The sequence below is a fragment of the Coenobita brevimanus genome, chromosome 2 (assembly GCF_032717465.1).
Source record: "Coenobita brevimanus isolate Jiangsu-jjx chromosome 2, ASM3271746v2, whole genome shotgun sequence".
NCBI lineage: Eukaryota > Metazoa > Arthropoda > Malacostraca > Decapoda > Coenobitidae > Coenobita > Coenobita brevimanus.
In genome coordinates this window covers 11,807,674-11,817,588 of record NC_136955.1, presented here as the reverse complement: position 1 = coordinate 11,817,588, position 9,915 = coordinate 11,807,674, and positions in this window count along the sequence as shown.

Below are 9,915 nucleotides of genomic sequence, written 5' to 3'. Positions count from 1 at the left end.
CAGTCTTGCAAGGAACATCAGTCCCGCAGGTAACATCAGTCTCCCAAGTATCATGATTCTTTCACAAGTAACATCAGTTTCGCAAGTAACATCAGTTTCACATGTAACATCAATCTCGGACGTATATCAGTCTCGTAAGTAACATCAGTCTCACAAGTAACATCAGTCTCCCAGGTATCATGAGTCTCTCACAAGTAACATCAGTTTTGCAGACAAATCAGTCGCGCAAGCAACATTAAACTCGAAATGAACATCATTCTTGTTGGAAGTTTGCTCTCATTCAGCCAGTCCCAAAGAAGGGTGACCATTCCCAACCCTCTATCTGTCGTCCAATTGCTTTAACATCCTGTGTCTCAAAAGTTTTCGAGTCTATTCTTAACAGAAAAGTTTTTAAAGCATCTTTCCTATCACAACCTTCTTTCTGATCGTCAGTATGAGTTCCGTCAGGGACGCTCCACTGGCGATCTTCTCACCTACCTTTCAGACTCCTGGTCATCCTCTTTTTGGGACTTTGGCGAAAGCTTTGCCATTGCACTTGGCATCTCAAATGATTTCGATCGAGTCTGGCATAAATCTTTAATTTCCAAACTGCCCTCTTACGGTTGCTATCCTTGTATCTATGCCTTCATCTACATCTTTCTTTCTGGTCGATCTATAGCTACTGTTGTAGATGATCATCGTTCTTCTCCAAGATCTATCAACAGTGGTGTTCCTCAGGGCCCTGTCCTATGTTCTCCTTCTTTTATTCATCAATTATCTTCTAAGCTGCACATCTAACCCTATCCACTCGTATGCTGATCATTCCACCCTTCACCTTTCAATTCGGTTTCCACATCGTCCATCTCAGCAGCTACTTCAACAAACAAGGAATAAGGCTATGGCACACCTAATGTCTGACTTGGCTCGTACTTCTGACTGGGGTAGAAATAATCTTGGTTTTTTTAATGCATCAAAGATTCAGTTTCTACACATATCAACTGACAAAATCTTCCACAGGAGTACCCACTAATGTTTAATAATATCCAGCTCAATCCTGCATCATCCTTGAACATGCTTGGGGTTTCATTCACCCAGGACTTATCTTGGAAAGATCATATTACATCTCTTGTAAAATCTGCTTGCAGGAGATTAGGTGTGCTAAGCCGACTCCGTGCCTTCTTTACCCCTGTACAATTGTTGTCTTTACACACGGGTTTTATTCGCCCCTGTTTAGAGTACAACTCTCATGTGTGGGGAGACTCCCCATATACAACTCTTTTCATTAGGGTAGAGTCAAAGGCTTTTCGTCTCATGAACTCTCCTCCTCTTACTGACTTCCTTCAACCTCGGTCTCCTCGCCGCACTGTTGCCTCTTTATCTCTTTTCTATCACTACTTCAATGGTCACTGCTCCTCTGAACTGTCTGTTTGCATCCCTCCACCTCTACACCCGTCTAGCAACAAACTCTTATCCCTTTTCTGTCCAGCTCTCTAATGCAAGAGTTAACCGTTACTCCCACTCCTTCATTTATGCAACAGGTCATCTCTGGAACTGTCTCCCTCTGTCAGTATTTCCTACTTCCTATGATCTCCAGTCTTTCAAACGCAGTGTGTCCAGGCATCTCGAAATGAATAAATCTTGTATTTGGCTCTCTTTTGTATTTTTTTTTCTTGTAAGGCACTGGGCTCAGCCTTTGGTTCCTTCTTCCTCGCATAAAAAGTAACATCAGTTTCGTAACATCAATTTCGTAAGTAACATCACTCTCGCAAGTTGCACCAGTCCTGCAAATAACAGTCTCGCAAGTAACATCAGTCTCGTAGTAACATCAGTCTCGTAAGTAACATCAGTTTGCAAGTAACACCAGTCTTGCAAGTAACGCCAGTCTTGCAAGTAACGCCAGTCTTGCAAGTAACGCCAGTCTTGCAAGTAACACCAGTCTTGCAAGTAACTCCAGTCTTACAAAGTAACAGCACTCTAGCAAGTAACATCAGTTTCGCAAGCAACAACAGACTCGAAAGTAACAACAATCTCGCAAGTAACATCAATCTCACAAGTAACATCAGTCTCACAAGTAACATCAGTCTCGAGTAACATCAATCTTGCAAATAACATCAGCCACTCAAGTAACAGACTCGCAAGTAATATCAATCTCTCAAGGGAGAACAGGGTTGCAAGGAACATCAATCTCAAGTAACATCAGTCTTGGAAGTAACATCAATCTCGCAAGTAACATTGTCTCGCAAAAAAATCAGCCTTGCAAGCAACACCAGCCTCACAAGTAACATCAGTCTCAAGTAACATCAGTCTCAAGTAACATCAGCCTCGCCAGTACATCAGCCTCGCCAGTACATCAGCCTCGCAACTAACATCGTCTCGCAGGTAACATCAGCCTCGCAAGCAACACCAGCCTCACAGGTAACGTCAATCTCAAGTAACATCAGTCTCACGAGTACCATCACTCTCACAAGCTACCTCAGTCTCAAGTAACATCAGCCACGCAAGAAACATCAGGTTCGCAAGTAGCGTCGGTCTTTCCCAAACATCATCCATTTCTCAACCACAACATCAACTATGCAACTCACTGAGATTAAATGTTTCTCATCTAAATCTCTAACAAATCAGCAATTCAGGTGAGTGTTTGGCTTTCTACGTGAGTGCCAAGGAAAATATGTGAACCAGCAACTTGCAATGTGTCTGGTGCAAATGAAGCCACTCGGCAACTTGGGTATGTGTGTGTGTCTCTCTCTCCCTTGCAAACTGGTGACTAATCTCAGACGCAAAGTTTAAATTGCAGCTTCAGTGCAGAACTCTCTCTCTCTCTCTCTCTCTCTCTCTCTCTCACACACACACACACACACACACACACACACACAGCACGCTAACTTATGATCCTTTTCGTCATACAACTAAGAGAATGCCTCACTTTTATAGCTTCTTGAATCTTGTTTTAAAACTGTGCAATTTTTCTCAACGTTCGAGTAAGCAAATGCTCTGGCTGAAGCTATTATAACTAGTTTCCAATAATCTTTTTGCTGCGATAATGATGTGTGTGTGTGTGTGTGTGTGTGTGTGTGTGTGTGTGTGTGTGTGTGTGTGTGTGTGTGTGTGTGTGTGTGTGTTATCCTCCTAGGCTATTTGCTGGGTTTTAATGAAGCTTCCCATGTGAGTTCGTCGAGTTACTGGGAAGGTCTTTCACTAGTCAGCATACAGTTCTCCGACCATGATTTTTAACTGGGTCAGCCCCCTCTCACCAAATCAAAAATGCTCAGATTGTGAAAGTGAGGCAGATATGACTTTGATATCTTAGTACACATTATACAATGGACTCTCGTTATGCGATAGTTGGGAATAGTGACCCTCACAATGACCTGGGTGGGTCAGCCCCCTCCCAAAAATAAAACCGATCACAAATAGGGGAAAGCGAGTACGTAGATTTCAGCGAAATCAGCATACATATCGTGGGGCTGGATATGGTTTCAATGTTCTATATTTTTTAAAAACAGTGGAAGAAACCGTAGATCAACTTTATTAAGCTCTAATATCAATATACTTTTTACCTCAGTAACATGAGACGAGGAGACCGAGGTTTAATGGAAGAAAAAAATATCTTGCTTAAGAAAAGTTTATAAGAAACTGTGAAATTCGATGAAAATAGAACTCCATATCACTACGCCACATTAACTTAGAGGCCTAAAGGAATAGCCTCACCGTATAAATTAAATTGCAAAATATCGTTTAAGGCATACTACAATACCCTTTTTACACTAGTTTGGCCTATAACTGTCATCTCTTCATCTTGAATTCTAAGATGCAATAGACAAGCGTCAGAAAATTATGCTAGTCATGAGGAAGTGCTATGGCAAGGGTGTAGTCTTAGCATTATCTTTTTCTGAGCTATGTGAAATAACTTACAAAAAGACGAAAATCTTGACCAAGTTAAGGTGAAAAGAGTATTGCATTCACTGTTGCCAGATACAGGACTGAGCAGATCTAGGCCCGGATTTAGACACACGATCAGTTCTCTCTTGTAACTAGGATTCTTTTTCCATGACAAGCAAGGATAGGAGAGTCCAGGAACTTTCATATTTCTTGTTCTTCCGATCATAAAAAAAAAAAAAAATCTAGAAAGGAAAATTATCTGAAAACTATATTTGTTCCTGAAGAAAGGACAGGAGGGGGAAATGCAAAATCTACACATGTCTCCTGTTGCTCCATACACTTTTCTCCCATGGACTGTACACTCCTTTTTTCACACACCGTAGCATTTGGATAAACAATTGTTAAACAAAATGGCGATAGAGAAGCAACAGGAGGAAGGCTTAGGGTACACATCTACATACCATTTTACACAAAGGTCGTGGCTGTTTTCCTTGTTGTTGGTCGTATTGTCGTCTCCGTCCTCGTCGTCGTTGTTATTTTTGTTGTTATTATTGTTGTTATAGATTTTGCAGTTGTTATTGTGATATCACGCTTATCTGGACGTGAAGCAGGTGGACTACAGGCGGAATCTGCCTCTTTTTTGAAGTCCATCCTCTTCCTTTTTGTGGAGAGTGAGGGACAGTGTGATCATCAAGGCAGACAATTCTTCAAAGGCTAGGTCTTACACAGCAGTGCGACCTACAGCCGACAGTGTTATACCCAGCTCCCCAGTTGCACTGGTGACTGAACAGGTAGGACGAGATGTTAGGAGAAGCTTCAACCATCCCTCAAACAATACAGCAGCTCCCACCTAAAGCCTCAGTGGATTACACCCAGTTGACGAAATACATATAAGAGTCAAAAGAGAGACATGCATAGGCCTATATGTAGAGATGCAGCTGCTGTTTTTAAGCCTCACACACACATACACACACATGCAGAAACAAACAATTCCCACCGTCACTAACTCAAGAGTTGCCACTGATCGCCAGCTAGTTCAATATGGAAGTCGGGCTACTCATGCAGAGACCACAGAAGTCGAATATCTTTAAAAATCTCTCCCGTGATAGTTATTGATATACTGTACGTAAGCTCTTCATGATATTATTCTTTAGTTGTTATACTGATTTCCTAAATATGCTTTAATGCGAAAAATGCAGGAAAACGTTACTATGGAAGCCGTGAAAGCACACCGGGGGTGACAGCATTCATCACATATTTACAAGTCTCTAGCTGCACCTTTTGTTTGAAACCCATATAATTTAGTTTTCTAAAAGAACAATGCTTCATCTCCAAAATGCTGAAGAATATTTGCACAGTTTTTCATATGAAAATCGTATAATGTTTAAGGCCGAAAACTTGCAGAGATGAGACCGCCAGCCGAAATCCGACGATGCCGAGGGCTCCAAAATACTGCACAAAAAGTCAACACAACACGCCAGTGGTGTACCCTGAACAGGGTATTCCTCTAGACTTCAGGAAGAACTTCAGTCTAAGCACTGTCCATTTTTCTGTGCAACGGTTTTCCTTGATCTTTGTACAGCAGGTCCACCGGGGCAGCAGACACACGTGAGTTTGTTATTGTTTGTGATCGTAACGTACGATCTTCAACCGTGTCGAGCTCATAATTCTGAACGGAGATTCGTTACATGTTTCTCAGAACATATTTATTTTTGTTTTGATGGACAAATACATGAAATGGATGTAAAATAAAGCTCATCGATATTTAAGGAAGGAAAGAATAGTAACTGTCCCAAAACCGAGATGGTAGACTCAGCCCATCAATTTTTTATTCTATTTGACTATATTACAGCCTCTCTTCCCTGTTAGCAGTCAGTAAAATAATGTTGTTATAATTTCTCCCTTCCTTTTAGTGACACAGAGGGCACACAAAATGAACGGGGTTTAGTTGACCGACTTTGATGTCGAAAATTAAATAATCTGGTGAAGAATGGCAGTTTTTCCTCGGTTAGTGACATTGGGAATTCACGACACTGAAATCAAGACTCTCTCTCTCTCTCTCTCTCTCTCTCTCTCTCAGTAAACTACCCTAAGAGTCTCCTCGTTCCCAGGCGCCGAGTGAAGGTGACGTTCCTCTCTTTTATAGTAGATTTCTCTCTCTCTCTCTCTCTCTCATGAGTATGAAACCATATAAGGACAAGAAATTTGTGGCATGTTTTGTTTTATCCTTTGTAATAATTATCAAGACTTATGTTGTGATATTTTCCATTTCTTCCTTTGCTATCCATATAAATTCATTTTTTCCTTTTTTTTTTATTCTGTTTTATTGGGGAGGAATGTTAAGGATAGAGGACTGCCGTCTGTGTGTGTGTGTGTGTGTGTGTGTGTGTGTGTGTGTGTGTGTGTGTGAGAGAGAGAGAGAGAGAGTGAGAGGAACGTGAGCCACCGTAGTACCAGTGTTTGTGAGTAGAGTCCGTGGGGTAAATATTCACGAGGTCACATAACTAACACTTCACCATACTGCTTTATACAATCACACTTGTATCTTGTGTCCTTAACCTCCCTTTCTCTCTCTCTCTCTCTCTCTCTCTCTCTCATGTGTGTGTGTGTGTGTGTGTTTGTGTGTGTGTGTGTGTGTGAAGATAAACAGAGTGGAAGATAGAAAGAAAATGAGTTAGAGAGAGGAACGGGGAGAGAAAACGGGAAAACGAGAAAAGAAATGGGTGTTGGAAAAGTAGGGCTAGTGTACGGAGGATTGAATGGGGCGGTAGGAGATTAGGATGATTGGAGAAAGAAAATACAAAAAAAAAAAAAAAAATGTAAAAAACTCTCAGAGAGAGCATAATATCTCCGCCAATGCCATTGCCATTAAAAAGGATCCGGATCCGCGGAGAGTTGTGTGAAATACATAGAATCCAGATCTGTCCCCAAATGTAATCAATTGTCCCTTGACCCATGGCCCACTCTTCAACATTTTTTTTTTAATTTGTAAATTCATTTAGAACTTTTGGAGATATTGTGCGGGATACATAGGATCCTGATCCGGATTCGCCCCAAAATTTAATAAATTCTTTCTCGGCCCATGGCCTACCCTTCCGCAAAATTTCATTGAAATTCGTTGAGAACTTTTGGAGATATCGTGTGGACAAACAAACAAACAAACAGATGAATACATATCCTCCTCCAGTTTCGTTGGCGGAGGTAAGAATGGATGAGAGGAATGGACGGTTGGGTGGAGAAACTGGAGGATGGATGGAGAAGACCGAGGAGTGAGGAACGAAGGATAAATGAAGAATGCATAGGTGAGAGAAGAAAGAGGGAGAGAGGAAAGAGGAAAAAGAGGTCTCAGAGGAAAGAGGGATGACAGAGTGGAGGCGGTGGAGAGATGGATGAGAAGGAAGAAGTCGGATATAGAATGAGAGAGGAAGGAGAAGGGAAGGGTGTGATGCAGCAGGAAGTTGAGGAAGGAAGGCATGAACGTGGAAGGGGGGATGAAGGAGGAGAGTATGAGTGGGGTAGGAGGGATGAGGGAGAGGGTATGAATGGAGCAGGCAGGGTGAGGGAGGGAGGGGAGAGGAACGAGGGGTGAGAGATGAAGATATGAGTATGGAAGGCAGGGTGAATGAGGACGGGATGAATGAATAAGCAGGGATGAGGGGAGGGTCACGAGGTGGGTAGGAGGGGTGAGAAAGGAAGGAATGTCTGAGGTAGTTTTCACGTCTTCATTACGCTACTTGTTTATTTCTGCGTATAACTGTCAATAATCACTTATACTGTATTATTGGAAGATATGTCAATAAAATTGATGTAAGTAACTTGTATGATTATATGACATTCCTTCCTCGTCCTTCCTTCCCTACATCTTTCTTCTACCATCCTTCCTTTTTCCTTCCTTTCTTTTTTTCTTCCCCTCTCTCCTCCTTCTTGTCTTGTACTCCATTTTTATTCCTCCCTCCTTTCTTCTTCCATCCTTCCGACTTCCTTTTTTCTTACCCCAATTTCTCTCCATTCCGCACTTCTTCATCCTTCCTGCTTCTTTGCTTCTTCCTCGTTTCCCTATTTTTCTTTCTGGGTATGAACAAAATAAATTTTAAAGCGGTTTCTATACAGATTTGGACGAAATTTGATGGAAGGGTTAAGGGTAAGCCAAGGATGGAGGGCACTGATTTTGATAGCCGGTCAAAGGTCAAGGTCACAGGGTAAGGTTAAAAGTTCGCTTTGGGTGTGTTATGGTGGAGTAGTATTTAATTGATGTTTAGTTGTATTTATTGTGATTGATTTTATTAACTGAACATTATTTTATCACACCACTATTATTTCTCCCTCTCTCCTTCCTCTCTCCCACTCGCGTTTATTTTTATTTCTTTGTTCTATTACTCTTCTTTCAGTCCTCCTTGCTTCTATGTGTCCATCTTCTCTCCTGTTAGCTATGTTCACTTTTAGCCTAGTTTTCTTACCCCTATTTTTATTTCTCACTCACTCCCTCCTCCTGAACTATCAAATACCTCTTTTATTATACTTTTACTCAGTTTCTTCTGTTCGTTCGTCTTTTCTTCTGTCAGCCTTTATTTTATATTATTATTTGCCTCCATCAACTTCACGCCAAGATAAAGTGAACAGAGTATAGCACCATGAACCTTCCCATTATCGGAACAACTCAGCTATTTTATTCCAGCTACTGCCAGAGGATGTTATTCCCTTCACATTGAGTCATAGGAGGTTGGGAGAGTTAACAGTTTTGCATCCTCTTGTTGTTTTTACGATTATTCTGAACTTTCTTTAATTATTCTCTTTTATTGTGGAATTTCTTGAGTCCTTTCATTCTTTCCTTAATTCTTACTGTAATAGGATTGTTTACTGTATATGTCAATTGCCTCTTTTTTATTTGTGTTCGTTTATACATGATCGATTCTTTTTTTCTATCTACTCCTTTCATTCGTCTTTTCTTTCCTTTCTTTATCGCCCTTTTACTCAGAATTACTTGTAACTCTACTGTCTCTTCAAACAAATTCATTTTTCTCACTGCTTGCTCTCTTCCTTTATTATTTTTTCCTCCTTCACTCCTTTTTCGTTGCATCTATCCTTTTTCCCTCTTCCCTCGTTCTTTCATCCCGCCATTCTTCATTCCTTACGCTCGTTCCTTCCTTCTTTTCCTTACTCCTTCCTTCCTCCAACTCTCTTTTCTCCTCTATCTTCCCTTCTTTCTCCACTTTACCCATCTTTCCTTTCTTTCTTAATTAGTTCCTTCTCTCATCTCTCCTCGCTGTCCTTTTCGCAGTTTTTCCCCTGTATCTTCCCTTTCTTTAGCCACCTTTCCCATGTGTCCTTTCTCCCTTCCTTCTCTCATCTCTCCTCGCTTGCCCATTCGCAGTTTTCACTCTTGTATTGGCTTTACCCTCTTTCTCTCTGAATTATTTTTTGGTGGTTCGTGGTTTCCATCACGACTGTTTCTCTTTCCTCATTTCTATTCCTGTTGCTTTTCCGTTTTTTTTTTTTTTTCGAGACTTTTATTTACAGAATTTTATGTATTCCTTCCTCGCTTGACTCTTCTCTTCTCTTCCCTCCTTCGCTTTCCCCCCTCTCTTCATTCATGTCTTCATTCTCTTTTCTCCTCCTCCCTTCCCCCTCCTTTCTTCTGTCTTCCTCCTTGTTTTTTGCTGTTTAATTCCCTCTTCATTCTTTTTCTTCCTCCCCCCCCCCCCGATATTTTTCCGTCTCTTTTCATTCCTCCCTTCGTTTCCTTTGCCTTGCTTCCTTCTTCCTCCTCTTCTTTTTTTTCATCCTTTCTGTTTCTCTTATCTACAGTACAGTTATCTACAGTTATTGTTTATATATGTTGAGTTCCAAACGTGTTTGAGTGTGTGTGTGTGTGTGCGTGTGTGTGTGTGTGTGTGTGTGTGTGTGTGTGTGTGTGTGTGTGTGTGTGTGTGTGTGTGTGTGTGTGTTACTCTTTCTTTTTCTCAGTTTGTTTTGTGAGTACTAATATTTTCATTCTTTCCTGTTCTTTCATTGACACAATCTTTGAGTTGTATTATAAGTCTCTGGTGTTCTGTCACA